The sequence below is a fragment of the Pelobates fuscus genome, chromosome 2 (genome assembly GCF_036172605.1).
Source record: "Pelobates fuscus isolate aPelFus1 chromosome 2, aPelFus1.pri, whole genome shotgun sequence".
NCBI lineage: Eukaryota > Metazoa > Chordata > Amphibia > Anura > Pelobatidae > Pelobates > Pelobates fuscus.
Genome location: NC_086318.1, coordinates 159,194,014 through 159,217,435, shown reverse-complemented (window position 1 = coordinate 159,217,435; position 23,422 = coordinate 159,194,014).

Below are 23,422 nucleotides of genomic sequence, written 5' to 3'. Positions count from 1 at the left end.
AATAAAAACCCTTTTGATTGGGCCCCTGGCTCAGTAATTGCCATGTTAATGAGTTTAGGTTCTATTTTCAATAGAATAGATTTACAGCGCTCTGTGGCAAGAGCCGTATCCGCATTGCCGATCAGGCATTTCACCCTTTGGATCCAGCCCCTAATAGTGAGACGATCTAGGACGTCATCTTGAGCCAGGGATCCCTTCACGGCTTCGAAAATTTTGGTCGCTGGACCCAAAATATTCAAGACCTTATCTTGGCAATTGTAAAGAGAAAAGTCTAAGCCTTTCTTAGGTTTCCATACAGTTTTGCCTAAAAACTGTATGATCTTGGGGTCGACTTGGGGAGTCTTACAGGCATCATCTGGTACAGTGGACCTGGGCATTATCTAGAAGCTTGCCGACCCGGTATGTGACGTATTGCGCCACATGCTCAGCTGGTGACCATTCAGCTGAGCGGGGGTGACGTAAGTCATCAGGCTCAAATAATGGTTCGCCCTGCAGGTCAAGTACCTTACCCTCTTTGGTCAAATCAGAGCTAGAAGTGCCAGTGGCATGCATGAGATAGTGGAGGGTTTACACTCCTCCTCGACTATGTAATCCGAATCCAGGTCGGATAAATCGTTAGACTGGTCTGAGTCTAGGGCAAGGGCACTCTCCTCATCTGAACTGAGTTCTGACTCAGTGGAATCAGGTTGGGCAACCCTGACGGGGCGTGCATGCGTGGCTGAGCGGGACGGTCCAAATGCCCGCGAAAATAAAACGGCAGCTGGTGTATGAAAATTCTCCAGGACCTGCAAGGTCCCAGTACAGTAATGCACAGGATAGCAAAGGGTCAAGCCATGACAGATTAGAAAAGGCTACCCAAGAATAAAGGAACAGTGTAAATTGATTTAAAGGTACAATACCATAAGATACAAAACAGAAATACAGACTACGGTAAAGACCAATCTAGTAATAATAAAATGTAATACAAAAAATAAAATTAGCATATCATATAAGTAATCATAAAATGGATCCCACAGTCAGAAAACTGTGAGAGGTGTACTTATCTGAGGGAGCAGCAAAGAAAGAGGAAATGGTCATCGATGCTCCGCCTACTATAGAAGAAGGATGTCACTGATTGGATGGTCATGTTACTAGGCGGACATTGTCACTATGATGTTTATACCTGTTTTTAAATGCTTTTTTTCAAATGTTGTTTCTTTGCTGCTGAGGGAATTAAAGAAAGAGTGCAGCATAATACTCGCCTCCGGGTCTTTAATACAATTTTAAGTTTGATGAGCAGTATAGTTTAAGCTGTCATACATTTTTTTACCATTTTGTTTTTGGAAAAGAAAATCTATACTTTGATGATGCATTTTATTTCAAAGTGGCATCTATGTACTCTTCATATTAATGTGAAAAATCTCTACTTCCTATTTTGTATATGCATTTATCTTTAGTTCATGCTGCCGTGCAGTATTATTTAGGTCACTTACATCTCTTTATTACCATTTTTCTTAAAAATAGTATTTTTTCAAACAACTGCGTGGAGAAATCTTTTATACTCGAGAAACCTGTGTAGGTGATGTTTTCAGAATCTAAAGATTCAAGGCCAGTTGTGTCATTCAACCTACAGTATATGCATGTTATTATAGAAGCTTTCAATTCCTTTACTTTGATGAGATCAAGCAAAAAATTTCTAAGCTGTTCTAATACCTAAACTATATGATTAGCTCCCATTAGGGAAAAATTGCAATTTTGTCCTCAAATGAAATAGATGTTATTTGACCTTTACATGAACAAGGATTGACTCTTAGCAGTTTGCATACATTTAGTTAAACACAATACTGGGAGATTTATCAAGGAAAACAGGTGCTATTTTGATAAATGTAAGGAGACATTCTATTGGTTTCCATGGTGATTGGTTCCTATTTAGTACTTTGCCCCGGAGTAGGACCTGATTTGCCTTGGTAAACATCCTCCAAAATATTTAGTTGCACAAATGGCTACATTGACCTTAACCCCTTGACTGCACAAATTGTTTATGCATGATTTCCAGCATATCTCCTCATAGCCTAGGATTATATATACATGATTTTAACAATGGCAACAGAAATTGGTTTATTGGCAGCAGAAGCAGATCGCTGCAGATGCCCACACATGGAGGTGCAGACCGGCACTGATAGCCCAACCATTATACCTGCATGGTTTGAGGAAAATTACCCCTGGCAATCGCAATAGGTAAGTAGGAGGGGGGAAAAATCAAAAACTAAATTTGCACAACAGGGTATGAAGAGGCTAGACATAAGCTGGACAAATAGCCTCACCATGCAAAGTTACACACCTTAAACTCACCCATCCGTACTCACCCTGCCACACACAATTACTCCTACACACTCACGCCCCTTACACACTCACGCCCCTTACACACTCAACCTTTCACAGTTTTTCCTCCACTGTCATCCCCACACTAACTATGTCACAGTCATCTCCACCACAGTCACCCTCAATCATTCAGTAGGAAATGCCACTGAAAGGGTCTTGTGATGGTAGCAATTGAAAAACAAACTATTCATTGTTAATTTCTAACTCTGCAGTGCCTTATGCTGGCTGAACAAAGTGTGTGCATTTACATAATGCTGGTATACACATAAGTGCAACTAAATACATGGTTACATGCATGCATTATTGTTTTTTATTGTGTTTTAAAATGGTTTTTGATTTAAATAGTTGCTTGTTTACCAATGTTGTGTACATTTGTATTTTAAATGTTTGTCACCACATGCTTAAGAACAAGTTCCCAAAGGCTAGTCCTTGTGCAAAAATAAAGAATTAAGGTTATTTCATTTTGGAACTGTGTGTCCTGTGTGTATTTGTTCAGGGATCTCAGTAACAGAGTCTTCAGACCTGTTTGCTGGCTGCACCATCTCTCTAGACTGGGACAAGTCAAAAAGAGAGCCAAGCCTGAGAGCTGCCAGTGCCTTTATAAAGACAAGAGCTAATCACATCAGAGGCAGAGTTGTAAATACCTGCCTGGCAAAGAAGCTGAAGAAGAGAGCTGCAGCCTGGCCGAGTGGCAGATTTCCGAAGAAACCCCAGTCAAGCTTCAGCGACTCGGTCTGAAGTGCTCCAGAGTCCCCTGTGGCAGCGAGGAAGCCAACCTAGCTCAGGATTATAGCAATTCAAAAGTTGACCTAAAAATGTGTGTGGCTGAAAAATATGAGAAATAAATCATGGAGATGGACAAGAGAATGGAAAGAGGAAGAGTCCAGGAGAAGGGAAAAGAAAGAGAACAGATTGACTGTGTGTAGTTTTTTTTTCTTTCTCCAAGCACACTGAGAGGTATAGATGTGGAAATGTATTCTATACTGCCAGGCAACTTGGGAATAATGGTGAATTGGTTCTGACCTTGTAGCCAAAGATCATAGAAACTTCAAACCATGATGATATCAAAATAAAATTTTAGTTGCTGTAAAAGATAAGGAAGGATTAAAGTAGATTGAGACTTTAACCCCTTAAGGACCAAACTTCTGGAATAAAAGGGAATCATGACATGTCACACATGTCATGTGTCCTTAGGGGGGTTAAAGAACAATATAATAGCAATTTAAAAGATTGTTGATTTAAAAAAAAAACATGTGAAAAAGAAGGAATGTATGTGTTTGTGTTTAGTTTTTTTCTCTTGATAGAGGTTGATTTAATTTTACTTTATACACTGTCTGGTATCATGAATAATGTTGGATTTGTTGTGTCTTCAGAGCATAAGATGATAGCAGTGTAAAAGAAAACCAGAGGTTTGTGGGCAGATATTCAGACATATTTCTTTGAGAATGAGTCTCCAGATATTTCCTCCCTCTCTCTATGGGAAGCACATAAGTGTGCCATTCATGGACAACTTATCTCTGTGAGCTCACGTAGATAGCGACAGCAGCAGGAAAAATTATTGAACAGAATGAATTAATGCTTTAAATCCAGAAATAAATTAACGCAAACAATAGGGGGAATAGATACAGCACTGACTCTGGTGGGCAGCAAATGCTGAAACTTGGGTACCCTAACAACCCAAAAATGTTTTATATTTTTGATATTGTTAAATATTTTACTTATTTATTATTTTATTTAAGTACATACCAACAGAGTTGTGGTGGGAAAAAGTGTGGATGAAAACCCCTTCCACCTGAAGTAAGTGGATAGTTAATACATTGCTAAACACAAGTACACACACCGGTCAAGCCATAAGACTTGCTTTTCCCACAGAAATCTCACTTTTACAGTGCTCTCACTACTGCAAGGGATTCTGGGTAGGTGTATGCAAATGAGCTCAACAAAGAACCACGGTTTTGCCTCATAATTCCACTTTATACATGGATTCCTTAGAGTCTGTGTTTGCTGTATACAACAGCTTTAAAACACAACTCAGGAAGAGGAGCAAATGCCAGAAGTTCTATCGCAAATTAGGATAGCTCAGGCCACAGGTCAAGCACACCCAGTAGTCAAGGGGTTCATCGCTCCTCAGAGTGTCCATATCTGCACTTAAGGCGAAGGGCTGTGGCTATGCGTAGGACTTAAAAAGCTCTGCATGTCCTCCATCAACAACACGTCTGTAAAGCGTCTTGTCCTTGCCGGCGTGGTCGTGGGAGGAGGAGAATTATTTTCACCTCTTCCCCTGTTAGATTCCCGTTGTGCTGTGACATCACCCTTATACGCTGTGTAAAGCATACTTTTTACTTGATTTTGGAACTGCTGCATCCTTTCCGACTTGCCGTAATTCGGTAACATTTCAGGCACTTTCTGCTTATACCGGGGGTCTAGTAGCGTGGACACCCAGTACAGGTCATTCTTCTTCAGCCTTTTTATACGAGGGTCCCTCAACAGGCACGACAGCATCAAAGACCCCATTTGCACAAGGTTGGATGCCGAGCTACTCATGTCCCGTTCCTCGTCCTCAGTGATCTCACTGAAGGTATGTTCTTCCCCCCAGCCACGTACAACACCACGGGTACCAGATAGGTGACAATGAGCACCCTGGGATGCCTGTTGTGGTTGGTCTTCCTCCTCCTCCTCAAAGCCACATTCCTCCTCTGACTCCTCTTCCTCACAATCCTCTTCCAGCGTTGCCGCAGGTCCAGCAAGCAATGCTGATAAGGCTGTTTCTGGTGGTGATGGCAACCACAACTCTTCCTCTTCCTCTTCACGCTCATCTACGGTCTGATCCAGCACTCTTCGCAGGGCACGCTCCAGGAAGAAAACAAATGGTATGATGTCGCTGATGGTGCCTTCGCTGCGACTGACTAGGTTTGTCACCTCCTCAAAAGGACGCATGTTCCTACAGCCATTGCGCATGAGCGTCCAGTGACATGGCAAAAACATTCCCAACTCCGCAGAGCCTGTCCTAGCACCCCGGTCATACAAATACTCGTTAACGGCTTTTTCTTGTTGGAGCAGGCGGTCGAAAATTAGGAGTGTTGAATTCCAACGTGTCGGGCTGTCGCAAATCAAGCGCCTCACTGGCATGTTTTTTCGCCGCTGGATATCTGAAAAGTGCGTCATGGCCATGTAGGAACACTTCAGGACGTCCTGTAAGCCTGGGTACTTATGCACAAAGCATTCTACGATCAGATTACACACATGTGCCATGCACGGCACATGTGTCAACTTGCCCAAATTCAATGCCACCAACAAATTTCTTCCGTTGTCACAAACCACTTGGCCGATCTTTAGTTGGTGCGGAGTCAGCCACTGATCCACCTGTGCGTTCAGGGCGGACAGGAGTGCTGGTCAGGTGTGACTCTCTGCTTTCAGGCAAGTCAACCCCAAGAAGGCGTGACACTGCCATATCCGGGATGTGGAATAGTACCTGGGGAGCTAAGGGGGTGCCGTTGATGTGGAGCAAGACGCAGCAGCAGAAGAGGACTCAGCCGAGGAGGTTATGGAAGAGGATGGAGTAGGATGAGTAGAGGAGGTGGCAGCAGGCCTGCCTGCAAGTCGTGGCGGTGTCACCAACTCCTCTGCAGAGCCACGCATTCCATGCTTGGCAGCCGTCAGCAGGATTACCCAATGCGCAGTGTAGGTGATATACCTGCCCTGACCATGCTTTGCAGACCAGGTATCAGTGGTCAGATGGACCCTTGCCCCAACACTGTGTGCTAGACATGCCATTACTTCCTTTTGCACAATCGAGTACAGGTTGGGGATTGCCTTTTGTGCAAAGAAATTTCGGCCGGGTACCTTCCACTGCGGTGTTCTAATAGCTACAAATTTTTGGAACGCCTCAGACTCCACCAGCTTGTATGGTAAAAGCTGGCGGGCTGGGGGCGGAGCTTCGCGGTGAAATGAGCCGGACGCCATTACAGGCTGCTCCGTGCAAACGGCACGGAATCTGCTGCATATCTTGCAAACTACATGCCATCCAGGCAAAAAACTACTGGCACTACAAAGGGGAGACCATCCTGCACAACCCAATGCCATTTCGGTACACGCCGAGGCAGGCAAAGCCCAAACCCAAAAACCGGGCCTACCACACACCAAACTACCGCGGCCTGGAGTACCTGTGGGGCGGAGAAAGCCTGGGAGACTTCAGTGACGAACCACTGCAGGACCTTGATCACATCCACAAGGAGATGTGGCGCAGATCGCAAAAAAACACAGCAAGGTACAGCACAGCCAGACATAGGGGTAATGCTGCAAAAACACACCCTAGCCAAAATGGCATCCGAACAGGGCCTAGACCCTCCACAGGCAGATACCCCTCCAGCCCAAACCACCCAAGGGGAAACAGAGAAAACCCTGCAACCCACACAGGCTAAACCCACCAAACCCACACCCCTGCTAGGAGCAGCAGACCCAGCCACCAAACAGGATCTGCAGCAGATGCAGACTATGCTGCAAGATATACAACGCCTGCTGTCAGCAGACCTGCCAGCGCTCAAAATGAGCATGCAGCAGATCACTGAAAAAGTGACCAACACAGAGGGACAAGTCAAAACAATCCAGGGAGAAATCTCCACACTGCAAAACTCACTCCACCAACTACAACAAGACCACCAGCACATGGCAATCCAACTAGCAGTACAGGAGGACAAAAGCCGGCGTAACCATATCAAAATAAGAGGAATCCCAGCCTCGGTGAGCAAAGAAGACCTACCGCACTACGTGAGGCGACTCACACAATCACTACTTCCTTTGGCAGTAACAAAGAAGCTCAACTTCGCAGGGATCTACCGACTACCCACCCCACCCAGAGCAGCAGCAAAATTAGCTGGAGACGTCATCATTCGCTGCATCCTACCCCAAGATAAAGGGCACATCATGAGCGCGATCAAGGGCAAGACCCTGCTTGATTTTGAGGAAGCCAAACTGACCTTTTACCAGGACTTATCCAAGGCCACCCTCCAATGGAGGAAATCGCTTATTGAACTCACCAGCCAACTGCGCACAGCGGGAATACCATACAGGTGGGGAAACCCACGCTCCTTACTTGTCACCCACCAGGGGGCAACACATAAACTCACCTCTGGGACTGAGGCCTCTGAACTCCTCACAAGGTTGGGCCTACAGAACCTGCCCGCCCAGGGCATAACCCACGACTGGAACCCGGCAACCTCAGAAACATTTGTGCCAAGAAGACAGAGAACCAATGCACAAGCCACCTGACAGACAGGGGGGGAGAAGTCTCTTGCTCCTGTCCGCTCAACGGCGACACTACTTCGCCATGTTTAAGGTTTAATGTATTCTGTTTTCTCACCACCCTCCACGCACTATAACCTCAAAGTTTAATACACCTGTTTATCACATACTAGCGGTGACGGCAGACACAGACGCACAACCGCACCACCAGTACACGAAAACCGCAGCTCAAGACAACACCTACCCCCCCGACAGCCCCATGGTTAGGGCCACCACCCCTCACGAGTAGTCTCCACCGACACTGACCCATTAAACCCCCATGAAACACTCACTAGAGCTACTCATGCGACTTACCAACCGACGACACAACACTCACTGAACCAACCCAGGCCCATGTAACGCGCTATAACCTCACTCAACGAGTTAACAGCTTAGATGGGCCCAGGCATCTACCACAACCCAACACCTAGGCAACAAACCCACGAATGGCTAACTCAACTACACTCCTACAAAACTACACACTATACCTAGGATTTCATTCAAGTAACAAAAAATTGTGCTGAAAAAATGCAACACTGCTGAGCATTTGACAGCATGCATTGATTGGCGTGCTGTCTGGCTGACCCCGGGTGCCGATGCATTCTGTCTGACTGTGCCACTAGCTCCTTGCGACGACCTCCCCCTGTTTCCAACTTGTCTCCTCCTCCTCCTCTCTGTCTCCCCATCTGAACTTTCCCCCTGTTCTTCTTCTCTTCTAGCGGGCACCCACGTGACATCCACGGACGCATCGTCATCATCAACTGCTTCACTTGTATCTGACAACTCAGCAAAGGAAGCAGCAGCGGGTACAACATCATCATCATCACACCGTACGTCCATGTGTGTAATGCTGCCTGACTGAGACATATCCCTGTTATCTACATCCTCTGGCAATAATGCTTGCGCATCACTCATTTCTACCAACTGATGTGTAAATAACTCCTCTGGCATACCAAGTGAAGCGGCTGTGGTGCTAGTGTTGGTGGTGGCAGCAGGCGGGCGAGTGGTAACTTGAGAGGTGCCCGAAGCTAAGCTTGAGGAGGATGGTGCGTCAAGGTTCTGAGCGGAAGCTGTAGAAGATTGGGTTCCTGTGTTAGCCAGTCAACTATGTCCTCAGAACTTTGCGAGTTCAGGGTACGTGGCCTCTGAACACTGGGCATTATTCTAGGGCCAATTCACAGCACCACGACCACGACGGCCCGTGCGGGGTGGCCTGCCTCTGTCTGTCATTTTTCTTCGATTAGTGGTACTATGCGTGCAAGCTACTGTGACAACAGATATGAGTGGCACTGTGCACTGGCAGAAGTTGGCAGAGTAGACGCTGTAGGCCTGACACACACGCTTGCAGACAACTAACTGCTATTCAATCTATTATAGTCAAAAAATTTTTTTTTTTTAAATGTACACTACTGTTACATCGGATATGAGTTTCACTGGTGTGACACTGTGCCCTGGCAGGCCCTGAAACGCACACGCGTGAAGGAAACTGACTGCTATTATTTCACAGTCAAAAAAGTGTTTTTTTTTTCTAAATGCAAGCTATTGTGACACCAGTGAGTGAGTGGTGGCACTGGGCAGGCCCTGAAACGCACACGTGTGAAGGAAACTGACTGCTATTATAGTACAGTCAAAAAAAGTTTTGTTTTTTTAAATGCAAGCTATTGTGACACCAGTGAGTGAGTGGTGGCACTGGGCAGACCCTGAAACGCACACGTGTGAAGGAAACTGACTGCTATTATATTACAGTCAAAAAAGTTTTTGTTTTTTTTTAAATGCAAGCTATTGTGACACCAGTGAGTGAGTGGTGGCACTGGGCAGGCCCTGAAACGCACAAGTGTGAAGGAAACTGACTGCTATTATATTACAGTCAAAAAAGTTTTGTGTTTTTTTAAATGCAAGCTATTGTGACACCAGTGAGTGAGTGGTGGCACTGGGCAGGCCCTGAAACGCACACGTGTGAAGGAAATTGACTGCTATTATAGTACAGTCAAAAAAAGTTTTGTTTTTTTAAATGCAAGCTATTGTGACACCACTGGGCAAGTGGGCACAGTATACACTGTGAGCCTGACACACACACTGGCAGGCAGGCAACTGCAATTAGATTACACAGGGGGAAAAAAGAGCAGACTGATGTTCTAGCCCTAAAAAGGGCTTTTTGGGGTGCTGTCCTTACAGCAGAGATCAGACGAGTCCTTCAGGACTGTAGTGGACACTGAATACACTAGCCTAGCTATCAATTTCCCTATTAAATAAGCAGCAGCACACTGTCCTTCCTCTCACTAAGAATGCAGCTTCAGAATGAATCTAAAATGGATGCTGTCCAGGAGGTGGGAGGGTCTGGGAGGGAGGGTCTGCTGTGGATTGGCTGGAATGTGTCTGCTGACTGTGAGGTACAGGTTCAAAGTTTACTCAATGATGACGAATAGGGGGCGGACTGAACATCGCATATGTTCGCCGTCATGGCGAACGCGAACAAGCTATGTTCGCCAGGAACTATTCGCCTGCGAACCGTTCAGGACATCACTACCGAACAGTGCTCTCCAAGCTAGTCGTGAAAAGGAAGCAGGCATTCATATGGTTTGACCGGTGTTCAGGAAGCTGAGTGATTTTAGTTCCAGACACTTGATGACCAAGTCCCGCTGCCTCCTTTTGTGCGAACAAGATGGCCGCCGTTTTCTCCTGCACATGGAGTTCGACTATACGAACAGCGGCCACACAAGGAGAGCACTAATTCCTTGTTCTCTTTGTAGTTAACGAGCCAGGAGGGTGGTCTGTGTTCAGTAGTTTCAACGGCCGAATGGAAAAAAGTTAAATTACAGAAATAACAGGGTAATTTCCTCACAGTACCCTTGGTTCAAATGCTTCTCACTTGAACAGAATGTGGCAAAAGTGGAAAAAGGTGAGTGGAAAAGTACTGGTGAGGATACTTAAATCTGAGGTATGTAGGACCATGGAAGTGATTTCTTCCTTTTTTTTTTTCTCTTTCTTTTTTTGTTTTGGGACTTAGGGGAGCAGCTCTCTGACTTTATTATGATAGATCAATAAATAATATAGGGCTTGGATGGAGGCAATTAACCTCAAGATTTTGTTAATTTATACTAGGTTCTAATTATGAGTTAAGAGATCACTGGTTGATTAAATAGGGCCTAGCTAATGATTCTGATCAGTCTGTTATTGGATAGGTTATTGGATAGGAATTTCTCCCTTTCTGATTAAAACCCCTCATAGGCTGTACTGTCATTATTTGATTGACGCAACATATGGTCTATTGACCTAGTCATACTTTTTTTTATGTTTTATCATGATCCATCTATAATGTCTTTGGTGTCATACTTTGATGTATGTTTATCTGTTTACTTTGTCACTTCCCTTATTCTCATATTTTTTATATATGAGAATATTTCACTCAATAAAGAATGTAAAAAAATATTACTTTCCCGTACACAGTGAGGGAGTTTAACCCCTTAAGGACACATGACATGTGTGACATGTCATGATTCCCTTTTATTCCAGAAGTTTGGTCCTTAAGGGGTTAAACATGTGTGGGATAGGCATAAGGCTACCCTAGATATGAGACTAATACAAGTATTTAGAAAATTGGGCAGACTAGATGGGCCAAATGGCTCTAATCTGCCGCCACATTCTAATCTCAAAATACTTTAATTCTGGTGGTGATTTTTTTCACAAACTACTTGGTTAATACCTGCAGGATTATATTTTGGGAAATTCAAAGTGAAGTTGAAGTGAATTTCACATGTAATATTTAATGATTTTAATATGAGTTCATGTATTAATCCAGTGAGTAATGTTTCTTGTAATATCTGTTTTATTAAGCAAATAGAAATTTGTAGTGACAGGATTTCAGGAGTTCCTTCCTCTACAAATTTCTGTTAGGTCAGTAAAAAAGGTATTACAAGAAACTGCAACACATCATTATTTTGTCAAGACAGCTATGCATCCAGTTTGGTGATTTTGGATTCTATAGCATTACATTTGAGATTCTCTTTAACTATTTGAGATTTTTGTTAGTAAATAACCCTGCCTGAGATGGTAATTTGTGAGAAATTGCATCTTGTGGCATTCTATAAACAAGAATTGCTCCCACAGCCTTCAAAATGTATAACAATACAATGTATAGAGATTTGGTGAGTACTTAGCTAGGGTTCATGAGCCAAGTACCTGCTAAAATGAAAAACTGATATGTTCTTTACTAAGAGAAAAATTCAAATATTTTAAATAGTGTAAATTTGGAATATAATACAGGTGTTGGAGTGGCAGCAGGTTACTAGTGGTTATTTAAAGCAGCCATTTGATGTAAAAATAGATTGCTTATATACTGTCCCTTAGAGCTACTGTAGAAGAGGTCATCTCCAGGTGACATTTAGGATTTGGGTGGTGGAAAGAGGTACCATGCTCTGTTACTTTAAGGACCAAGTCAGACCGTTTTTTTTTTTTTTTTTTTAAATCAAAAGCATTGTTTATTAGAAATACCCCCAATTAATTCAAGCATGTATTTTTTTTTATCTTAAAAGAGCTTGCACAAGCTGCAGCTTTTATGAAGCCCTCTCCTTTTTCCCTGGTAGTCACTAACAGTCTCTTCATGTGTAATAAACATATGAGAGGCTTTGTGTTCACTCGCTTTCTTTGATCTGAAGTTTGTAGAGGTGCTGGATGAGCTGAAGATGCTGTCCTGAGGTCTGTAGGGAATAGAGTTACCACCACATTTGAGACTGCCTGGCTGGTGCCGGTATTGAAAAAATATAGACAATACTTGGTGGGAATGGTCTGCAATACTGGCCACCAGAGTGTGTAGTGTTTGCAGCCTCACAGGACGTGCTAAGAAGATTCTGGTGCAGTGGTTCTGGTGCAGTGCAGAAAGTCACAGTATGCCCTGCCATCTCCACTCATAGAATCCGCATTGGAGGAGTTACACAGCAAGTGTTGCAGCTACTCATAACCTGCATCAGGAATCTACATTTTAGGTAAGATGAGTGAGGTCTCTGTGTGTATTCAGCAGTCTGTGTGTGTATGTAGCAGTCTCAGTGTGTGTATTTACCAATCTGTGTGTGTATGTGTGTATTCAGCAATTTGTGTGTGTGTTCAGCAGTCTGTGTGTATGTGTAATTAGCGGTCTGCGTGTGTGTATTTAGCAGTCTGTGTGTGCATTCAGCAGTCTATGTGTGTATTCAGCTATCTGTGTGTGTATTCAGCAGTTTGTTTGTGTGTATTCAGCAGTCTATCTATGTATTCAGAGGTATCTGTGTGTGTATTTAGCAGCCTGTGTGTGTATTTAGCAGTCTGTCTGTGTGTATTCAGGAGTCTGTGTGTGTAATTAGCGGTCTGCGTGTGTGTATTTAGCAGTCTGTGTGTGCATTCAGCAGTCTATGTGTGTATTCATTAGTCTATGTGTGTATTCAGCTATCTGTGTGTGTGTTCAACAGTTTGTTTGTGTGTATTCAGCAGTCTATCTATGTATTCAGAGGTATCTGTGTGTGTATTTAGCAGCCTGTGTGTGTATTTAGCAGTCTGTCTGTGTGTATTCAGGAGTCTGTGTGTGTATTCAGCAGTCTTTGTGTGTGTAATCAGCAGTCTATTTGTGTATTCAGTGGTATGTGTGTATTAAGCAGACTGTGTGTATATTCAGCAATCTGTATGTGTGTGTATATTCAGCAGTCTATTAATGTATTCAGCAGTGTACGTGTGTGTATTCAGCAGTATGTGTGTGTATTTAGCAGTCTGTTTGTGTGTATTCACCAATCTTTGTGTGTTTGTATTTAGCAGTCTGTGTGTGAATTCAGCAGTCTGTGTGTGTATTCAGCAGTCTGTATGAGTATCAGTCAGTCTGTCTGTGTTTATTCAGATGTCTGTGTGTGTGTGAGTGTCTGTCTGTGTGTGAGTGTATTCACCAATATGTGTGTATGTGTGCATTCATCAATTTGTGTGTGTGTTCAGCAGTCTTCATAATTCTTAGTGAATTGATAAACATATTCATCACATAATTACATTACCGTATCCGTAATATTGCAAAAGTATAATCTCCCATTCACAGGACTTTATGGCCATCTTTTAGTGTTTAAATTACTGTTTGATGTTACTAAAACAAAGATGAGCAAGTTTATATAGACATATAATTCTTTTTATAGAAGATAGAATCCAATCAAGATAAATTCACAATAATTCACAATATTAGCAATGACTGCTGCTCTCATACTTTTTTCACAAACTGGATGTATTTGCTAAAACAATTTTACATTGCTATTTATGTAATTATCTGTCCTTAAATGATAGATGATGCATTTATAGAGGCTATTAAATACATTATTTTTAAAATATAAAGACACTGTATATTAAACCTTTTATTATACCTCTAAATAATTATTCCATAGGTTTAACTATATTTTTGTGGTTCACAATAACAGATAAACTGTCTTATTCATTTTAGGGGAAAAAAGCCTACAATTAGAGAGGTTATTTCCCCCCAAAACCATTGCAATCGAGCCACAAAGGGTTAAAGGGACACCATAGTCACCTACACTTTAGCTTAATAAAGCAGTTTTAGTGTATACAACTGCCTTGATTGATTTTACTATTCAATTATCTGCCATTTAGGAGTTAAATCGCTTTTGTTTCTGTGTATGCAGCCCTAGCAACACCTACTCTGGCCATGATTAATAGAGTCTGCATGACAAAAAAGGTTTCATTTTAAATCAGATGTTAACTTTAGAAGTTTTTATCTTCTTCTCTGTAAATTGAACGTTAATCACACGCAGGAGACTCTTGAAATGTTTAGCAGGATATTAACAGTGCGGCAGACACAAAATTCTAAATTAAACAGAATATGCAATAAAGGTTTAAACATTAGATCTCACTTTACAGGAACTGTTCAGGAAGCCTGTATGAGTCAGATGGAGTGAAAAACTCTGAACTCTGAAAAAATTATTGTTTGGGTAGAAAATTATATTAATTAATATCCCACTATCATACATTTTGAGCAAAACCCCAAAATGTACGTTGCAGCAAGATCAATGTTTTTTTGCAGACAGTTTTGTGCTGATCAAGCAAATGTATCGATATCAAATGCATTTTAAACGAGTAATTCATGTGCAAGTTGTAAGAATGAACAATATCCGTGATACTACAAAGAAGGATTTTTAAAAATCACACAAAACATATACGACATGAAAATTGCATGACAATCACTGTATTTAAGGCACTATATTCTATAGACCAGGGGTGGGCAATCTGCGGCCCTCCAGATGTTTTGGACTACATCTCCCTTGATGCTTTGCCAGCATTAGGAACCTAAGAGCATTATGGGAGATGTAGTCCAAAACATCTGGAAGGCCACAGATTGCCCACCCCTGCTATAGACTATTATATCATTGTAAATAGGTCTCTCCCTGATTGGCAGAACTACTACTGGCAGAGCCCCCATGGCTCTCCTCTTCTTGCTTAGCTGCTAAACGACACAATCTGACGTTGCAATCAAAGATTGTTTATATGCTATTCTCCATCAATAGCACTCCATTGATGGAGAATCATCCCAGCTTTAACTGTATTGTGGAAAATGATAACCTGCCTGTAACTACATATTTAGCCAAATATAGGAACACAGTTGAATTACCCATGTTAGTAAATGAAAAATGCGTAACAGTCTAATGTGAGAGATTAAATCACTACATTCCTATTGAAAAGTATTCAGGCTTAAAATACACTCCCCTAGTTGCTAACCCACAGTGCTCAGGTCAGTTTGTGTGTGTGATAAACCTTAATTAAATTCCAGTCGTTCTCAGTTCCTGCAAGGAGGCAATAGACTTAAATACTTGGATTCCTGCCTAGTTGTTCAATTCCTGTTTAACAATAGTTAGGGAGAATTTCTTTATAAAGACATGAGTGGTAAAATATGCCACAAATACAAGTCCTCACTGGATTTTCAGTTTCTCTATATTTGGAGGTTGAAAGCAGTTATTAACATAATTCCAAAAAACTTCAAATCCTGTACATGTCATTATTTCTGTAAAACAGAAAACAATTAATTATTTGTCACGAAACACAGCTAGATCCACAAAAAGTCACTTTATTTTCGCCATAGATAAAAAACAGAAGAGAGAGAACTCTTTGATGTCAGCTATCATAAGGTTGTTAATCAGTACTCTCACTGTTATAAGCGGGTAGTTTGTCTAAAACAGATACGTGTGTAAAAGAAATAATACAAATGTGGGCTCTCAGTCTTCCAGTGTGACTATTCCAAATGCCAGCATCAATTATCTTTTACTCTCTAATATTAAATCACATTGAAATGTGTAATTGTGCAAAACAATTGATGCATGAAAATGTTATAATTAATCCAAAAACCCTAAAGGGCTAATTTGCATGTAATATTCCAATTCAGGTCTATACTTAGCCACCAAAGGGCTCGTTTCCAACTGTTTTGTTAAATATCTGCAGCTAGGTGTTGTAATTAATAACAGGCGGTAGATATTAGCTGTGACAAACTACTAACAAGTTTCCAACCCTGTGCGACACTTTGTGTTGGTTATTGACGCAGTTAGACACATAGGCCGCCCTTTCGAGGTTTTTATGACTACTGATTAGATGCACATGTGGAAGTATATGCTCATTCAATGCTTGTTTCTTGTTTATCTTCTTACCCAGCTTGTTATTTCATCATTCTTTGTCTATGTCTACCTTGTTAGTCAAAATACAGGTTAAGGAACAGCGCACCCACAAAAATAGTTTTCCATTTTCCAAGTCTATTTAAAATCACATATCTCAGCAAACAAATATGGATTCAGCTCCACCGTAGGTCCATATCGTGTTAAGCTCACTACTACTTCACCATACCCTAATATTGGTGGGCCAGCATAATCATAAGTAGACAATTAAAAATTGCTTTGGCCAATCCACTCAGTAAAATTGTTTTATCTAAAATAAATTATCTTGCTTGCCTGAGTGCTGCTCACTAAAAGTAGCGACAGACATGTTAGCTTGTGGTGACTGGCCAGTAAATCTTAGCAGCAACATTGGAGCCAAAAATTTGTGAGGTGTACACCTGATAGACTTATACAAATTTGCTTGTTGTCTTCAAAATGTTATATTACATTTGGGGCAGTTTTAAATTTTTATTTTTTTTAAAAAAGCCATATTGCATCATTGTTTCTGCATTGTTGAGAGTTAAAGAATATCTGCAATATCAACTGATAATATGTACATTGCGTTTCAGACATTTTAGTCCTTCAAGTGTTAATCATAGGAATTCTGTAAGTGAAAATAACATATTTTCACTATCACTGAGATCCCTATTGCACCATCTTTTTTGAAGCCAACTCTATTGAGTTTTAGAAGATCCACACGTTAGATTTGAAAACAAACTGACTATACAGTATGTTACTTACTTTTCCTGTACGAACCATTGCATTATTTCCTTAACCAAGACGGAAACATTTCTGATGAATACACATCTGGACACCATACACTGACTTGTGCATCTTTTGCAGACGTTTAAGACCAATTTTGCACAATTATGGATCTCAAAGGTTTTCTTAGTAGAGATCTTTGTCAGCATTACATTTGATCACCGAGGAAAGCCAAGTGCTGGTTAAGGTTATCAGAAGATCTCAACAGCTATCTCAGCAATTTTACAAGAAGCATTGTCAATTTAGAGGTCCAAGGAAGCCAATGTCCCACTCTATAGCATAGGTATCCCACACATGTTTGTCAAAGAAAGGGCAGTGTTATTTTAGTGTGCATTCAGTTTTTCAGTTTGGAGGGATAGCTGTAACTTTAGAAACTAGGCAGTTGATGCAAACCTTGCTCCCCTTTGTAAAGAACTGTGTGCCATCTTATTTTGTCTTAATACATCTTAACTGATGACTTCTGAATGATGTAAATCTCTGGGATTATTGAACAATAGAAAAATATATTTTTTATATGGTGACTAGTGGGAAGACGTTACACATATATGTAAAAGCAATAAGGAATGTAAAAGCGTCAAGATGAAAAATTGCTTTTACACTAAAACTACACGAAAATATATACATTCAAATAAGACCCAGGGCATAAAATACCCCTCACTATAATCCACTCACCGTCTTGACACAACATTTTTATATTGATTTATATATATATTTGATGCACACATTCACATGTCTGTGAGAATACAGCAGGTTCACTATCAGGGGTGTCTGAGCATTAACCCTAAAATAAGCCTTAGTCAAGCTCATGGGCCCACTGTGGTGGTCTGGGAACCAGGCCACTGGTGCAGTCATAGGTTAGTTGAGAGAAATCTGAGGATCTCTACAACTAACAAGCAACATTCAATATATATTTGAAACCCTGGATGTGTATTCTTCTCTAACCTCCAGCATTGTTATCAAGGTACTTCCAGTACTCAGCAGTGGTCCTTTCCTACCTTTAGCAAGACAAATGAAAACAATGAAATAATACATAGTAGAATTTATTTGAAAAATAAAATTATATATATATATATATATATATATATATATATATATATTCCACGATCCTGCACTCACATTTGTAGTATCAGTGCCATGGTGCTCTTTCAGCCAAATCAAAATAAATCTCCATGAAGAAAGGCACACGCTGGGCTTTTTGAAGAAAACTATTTGTCTTTATACATAACACACAGGTTACAGCAGATCGACGTTTCAGTCCATCATAGGACTTTCATCGGGATAACCCCATAGCTCCAAACACCATCTTTAAATAGCATAAAAGTGCGGGAAACTTTTAAAGGTGAAGTACCCTCCCCCTAGACAAAGGTAATACCTGTTGTGACAAAGTGCCCTTCGCCATTTGTGCCTGGAGGGGACTACTGGCTAGCCTCCTGCCTTCCGACTATGGCCCCTGTGCTGATAGCTGTATTTTACCCTGCAGAAAGGTTTATTTGTGTATTTCTGCCGGGGCGTTCAGGACTTTTAGTATGTGAGTAGTGCTACCCCAGATAGCTATGCCATGGAGCCTATTCGTGTAACGAAAGACTATGGAAAAGACTTTGGCTCCATGGCGATTGAACTGTATGTATGTGTTCTGAGCGCCATTCAGTAATAATGTGCGCTCAAATCTAAGCTATATGGGGATATGTTGCATGTATATGTTTTATGTAGTAATTGTAACATTGTGTAATTTTATGTCTTTTTGTAACCATGTGGTTAATGGAGTCTTGCCTCTGTCCTGGGAGATAATTTGATTACTTCCCAATTATCTCCAGGATAGAGAGGAGGGATTGTGATGTCACTGTGGGAGTGTTTTGTTTGTATTGTCTGTGATTGGCTAGTATCCAATATGTGTCCCATTGTTCCATCAGGTCCCCTAGGGGAGTGTCCACCTGGCGGACACTTGCATAAATACCGGGCAGGTAGCCCTCAATAAACCAGACCTACTTGCACCTTTCTTGAATCCTTGGCTCATGCTTGGGGGAAGGGATACCTACACTCTGGGGATTGCTACAATCACTTACTCCCCAGAGTAAGCTCTTGTAATAGCTTGATTTGTTCCTGCCGCGTTCACCACGAACAAGCTATGTTCACCGGCGAACAGTTCCCGGCGAACTGTTCGGGACATCACTAATGCTAATGCTTTTATGTATACATATGAGGTTGTAAATTGGATACATTTGGTGACAATATAGCCACCTATATGCGTTTTATCGATGATGTGCTGTTGGTTTGGACTGGTAGTGAAGAAACCCTGAGCCAGATGATAAACAAACTCAACACACTGCAATCACCCATACGCTTTACTTACAAGTCTGATCCCAACCAGATTGAGTTCCTGGATCTACTGATTGGGGTTGATGACAAATTCACCTACAGCCTATTCACAAAGCCCACTGTCAGAAATTCTCTACTGTTTGCTACCAGCAGTCACCCCAGGAAACTAAAACAGTCACTAGCGGTACCTCAATTCCTGCGAGTCATGAGGAACAATTCAGACTCAGTAAACAGAGAAATCCAGATCAGAGATATGTTTAGAAAATTCACTGAACGAGGCTATACACACGATTTAGTGACCCAAACCCTGGTGAAAGCTCGTGAAAGATATGAAGGAGATGACCCGATTACCCGTGGTGATGTTAACAGAGTTGTATTCCCTCAGACCTACAACTCCAAGCCGTACCAGATAACAAGAGCAATCTGTAACAATTGGAAACTGTAACAGAGAGACAACTCTTTACCAGCTATCCTACAACAACCACCACTTATCAGCTATAAAAGAGGAACTAACCTACATGATATACTTGTCCATACAGACCAATTTACCTGGGTTGCCAAGAACAATGACATGTTGGATGTTACCGCTGTTTGGGATGTACCACTTGTAATCAGATGATTCCTGGCAAAAATTTACCACCCACATACAGGCAAGGAATACAAAATCTGACACAGGATAACATACACCACCGGATTTGTTATACACAACATCTTATTGTGTGGTCTGGCATTTAATGGCAAGACAAGAAATACACTGAGGGAAAGATTTGCCAATCATAGAGCATCCATAAGACAAGCCTTGAATAACCCTAACGAGGCACCTCTAGTCCCTAGACACTTTGCAACAGCGGGACACCAACTGTCCATCTTGAAATTCACGGGGATTGATCATGTGCCTAAATTGAATCGAGGGAGGGATAGAGACAAAGAACTTTTGAGACGTGAAGCATATTGGATTTCTACACTGAAAACTGTTACTCCGCTAGACTTAAATGAACGTAATATGTTACACTGTTTCTTACCATTGAGATGAATAGTTACATGTTTACTATAGGTATCTAGCTGAATGAAAAGAGGTCATTAGTCTGTGAGACCATTCCTGCCCATGATTTCTATATTTTGGAATTATTTAATACCGATGTTCACTGCATACTATCTCCTTACTTTGTTATTTTTAAATTCTATCTGATTGAGCACCTATTCCCAAAAAGTGTTACTTTGTTATATCTGTTTTTTTTTTATAGGCATATGATATAATATCAATCATTTATATATGAAAATACATTTAAGACATCACGCCAGCGAGTGTCCAACTCAGAGTTTGACATGCTCATATTTTTTAATTTGAGTTTTGAGCCACAAAGTGGTTGTGGTGTATAACCGTTTAGGTGAACAGCCCCTTTTCATTATTTTTTTTTTCAATCTCTTTGTGATTTATTAGTTCTTATCATTTAACATGGGCTAGATATATTAAAGTTTTGGTAGCTAAGTGAGGAAACTGGGTACTTTCCAGAAATACCTACATTTATACCTACATTTATTTGAGAAATGATCTTAAGGTCATATGTTTATTCACTAGCATTCTGTTTATACAGCTATTTTTTTTTATTTTTCATTTGTAATTTTCATGTGTATGTTTATCTGGGATATATGGATCACAGTGCTCTTATTATTGTGTGCAATATTAGTACTAATATATTATGTATGTAATTGTCTTGCATGTATATATATATCTCATTCAAGTTTCACTTTTAGTTACACCAAGGGTGATATAAGATTCACATATCTTTCACATTTCTCCTTGTTTAATGTTTATCTAATGTATCTTGTTCACTATGATTGGATAGGATTGGATCTAGTTGTATTCATATTCACATGAAACACACTTTTTAGTGGTCACCTGATGGTGCTTAAGTGAAGTTTTGTGGTCCACATGTGGCTCATCAATCTACAGTTTGTACTGTTTAGTCTGGATCTTTGATCACAGGTATTACCTTTGTCTAGGGGGAGGGTACTTCACCTTTACAAGTTTCCCCGCACTTTTTTGCTATTTAAAGATGGTGTTTGGAGCTATGGGGTTATCCTGATGAAAGTCCTATGATGGACTGAAACGTTGATTTGCTGTAACCCGTGTGTTATGAATAAAGACAAATCATTTTCTTCAAAAAGCCCAGCGTGTGCCTTTCCTAATGGAGATTTATAAATATTCAAGCAATGGAGTTATCTTTTTACCATTGCATTTTGGAATGAATATATATTTTATTATTACAGTTATTGTTTTGTGTTGGATTAAATATAAATAGTATTTCACTATAATTTATGACTCACAAATATTATTTTAGTGTTTAGAGCAGATTTAAACCACAGACCAAACAAGGCAGAGCCATTTTGTAGCTGCCAAAAGATATGCACATTTACTGTAGGTTTGCATATTGGCAGATGGCTCTCATTAGCTAAATGTCATCATTCAACTCACATCTTATTTAACAGTTTGTTTCAGATCTATTACTAAATGGTATGGTGAAACTTTTTTTTACTGTACAATTTACCATAGTAAACTTTTTTAGATTCCTTTATTTCCTTTTTGTTATTGAGTGTTCAGGCTGCAATATGGATGACATATAAAAAAAAATAACTCTAGTCCATGGCAGGCAAATAAACATTAAAGGGACACTATAGTCACCAGAACAACTACAGCTTATTACATTTATTCTAGTGAGTAAAATCATTACCTTCAGGCTTTTTGCTGTAAACACAGACTTTTCAGAGAAAATGCAGTGTTTACATTACAACCTAGTGATAACTTCACTGGCCACTCCTCGGATGGCTGTTAGATATGCTTCCTGGGTCATGGCTGCCTACAATGCATCCAAACATTCAGTATCTCCTCCCTCTGCATGCAGACACTGAGCTTTACTCATAGAGATTCATTGATTCAATTCATCTCTATGAGGAGATGCTGATTGGCCAGGGCTGTGTTTTTAATTGTGCTGGCTCTGCCCCTGATCTGCCTCTTTGTCAGTCTCAGCCAATCCTATGGGGAAGCATTGTGATTGGATCAAGCTACCACTTCTGCTGATGTCAGCAGGCAGTGGGCAGGTCTACAGGAAACAGAGACAACGCCTGCAGCTCCAGACTTGAATACAAGTAAGATTTTACTATTTTTAGGGAGACATGAGGGGACCAGGGTGGCTAGATGGTGGTTTTAACCCTGTAGGGTCAGGAATACATGTTTGTGTTCCTGACCCTATAGTGCTCCTTTAATAGGTATTAGCACACATATTAAAATAACACTTTTACAAGTACATGTTGGGGTATTTGAGAAAACACAGAGTAGGAGCAGAGTCTCAAGGTGACTGGGCGTTTAGGGGTTAACCGTTGATAGGTATAATATGAAAGAAGGCTGGGGTTTGGTGAGGATTTGGTTAAGAGGATTGGCAAGTGGGAATCAGTGTGATTTCGCTCCTACATTCGCCTGGGTAAGTTGGTGTGATGGGTCGGAGGATTCGGGGCTTTAGGGCAGTTGCATACTTTGCATTCTTATCTCCCTAGGTTGTGTGGCATGGATCATTGGTCACTCATAAATCTTCTGGGCAAAGAGGAGAGCTGCAGTTCATTTTAAGGGTCAGCAGCTGAGCTTTCCAGAGGACCAGATGGTTTGGGTACCGGGGGTTCAGGTGGAGATCAGTGTGTGGGAAACAGTTTTGTTTGGTGCAGGAAGGTAGATGGTCCGACTTTATTTATTCCATGCAGGGGGTTACGATTTGGGGCTTGTTCCGCAGAGGGACCTGGTTAGATGGATGAAGCAGGGCGTCAACAGGATTAGGTATTAGGTCCCGGGGGTCATGGTCATTTGGTCAGAGATTGTTCCACTACTTCAGTGAGATGTAAGATGAAAGAAAAGGGGGGGGGGTAGTGACTTTGGAGAAAAGGAGGAAAGGGTAGGTAAAAAGGAGTGGTGAAATAGAATTGGGGTTATACAGTTAGTTATGGTGTTGGGAGGTTTCGAGTTCGTAGGTGTCTCAGAATCTCAGAGGTGTGGGGGTATC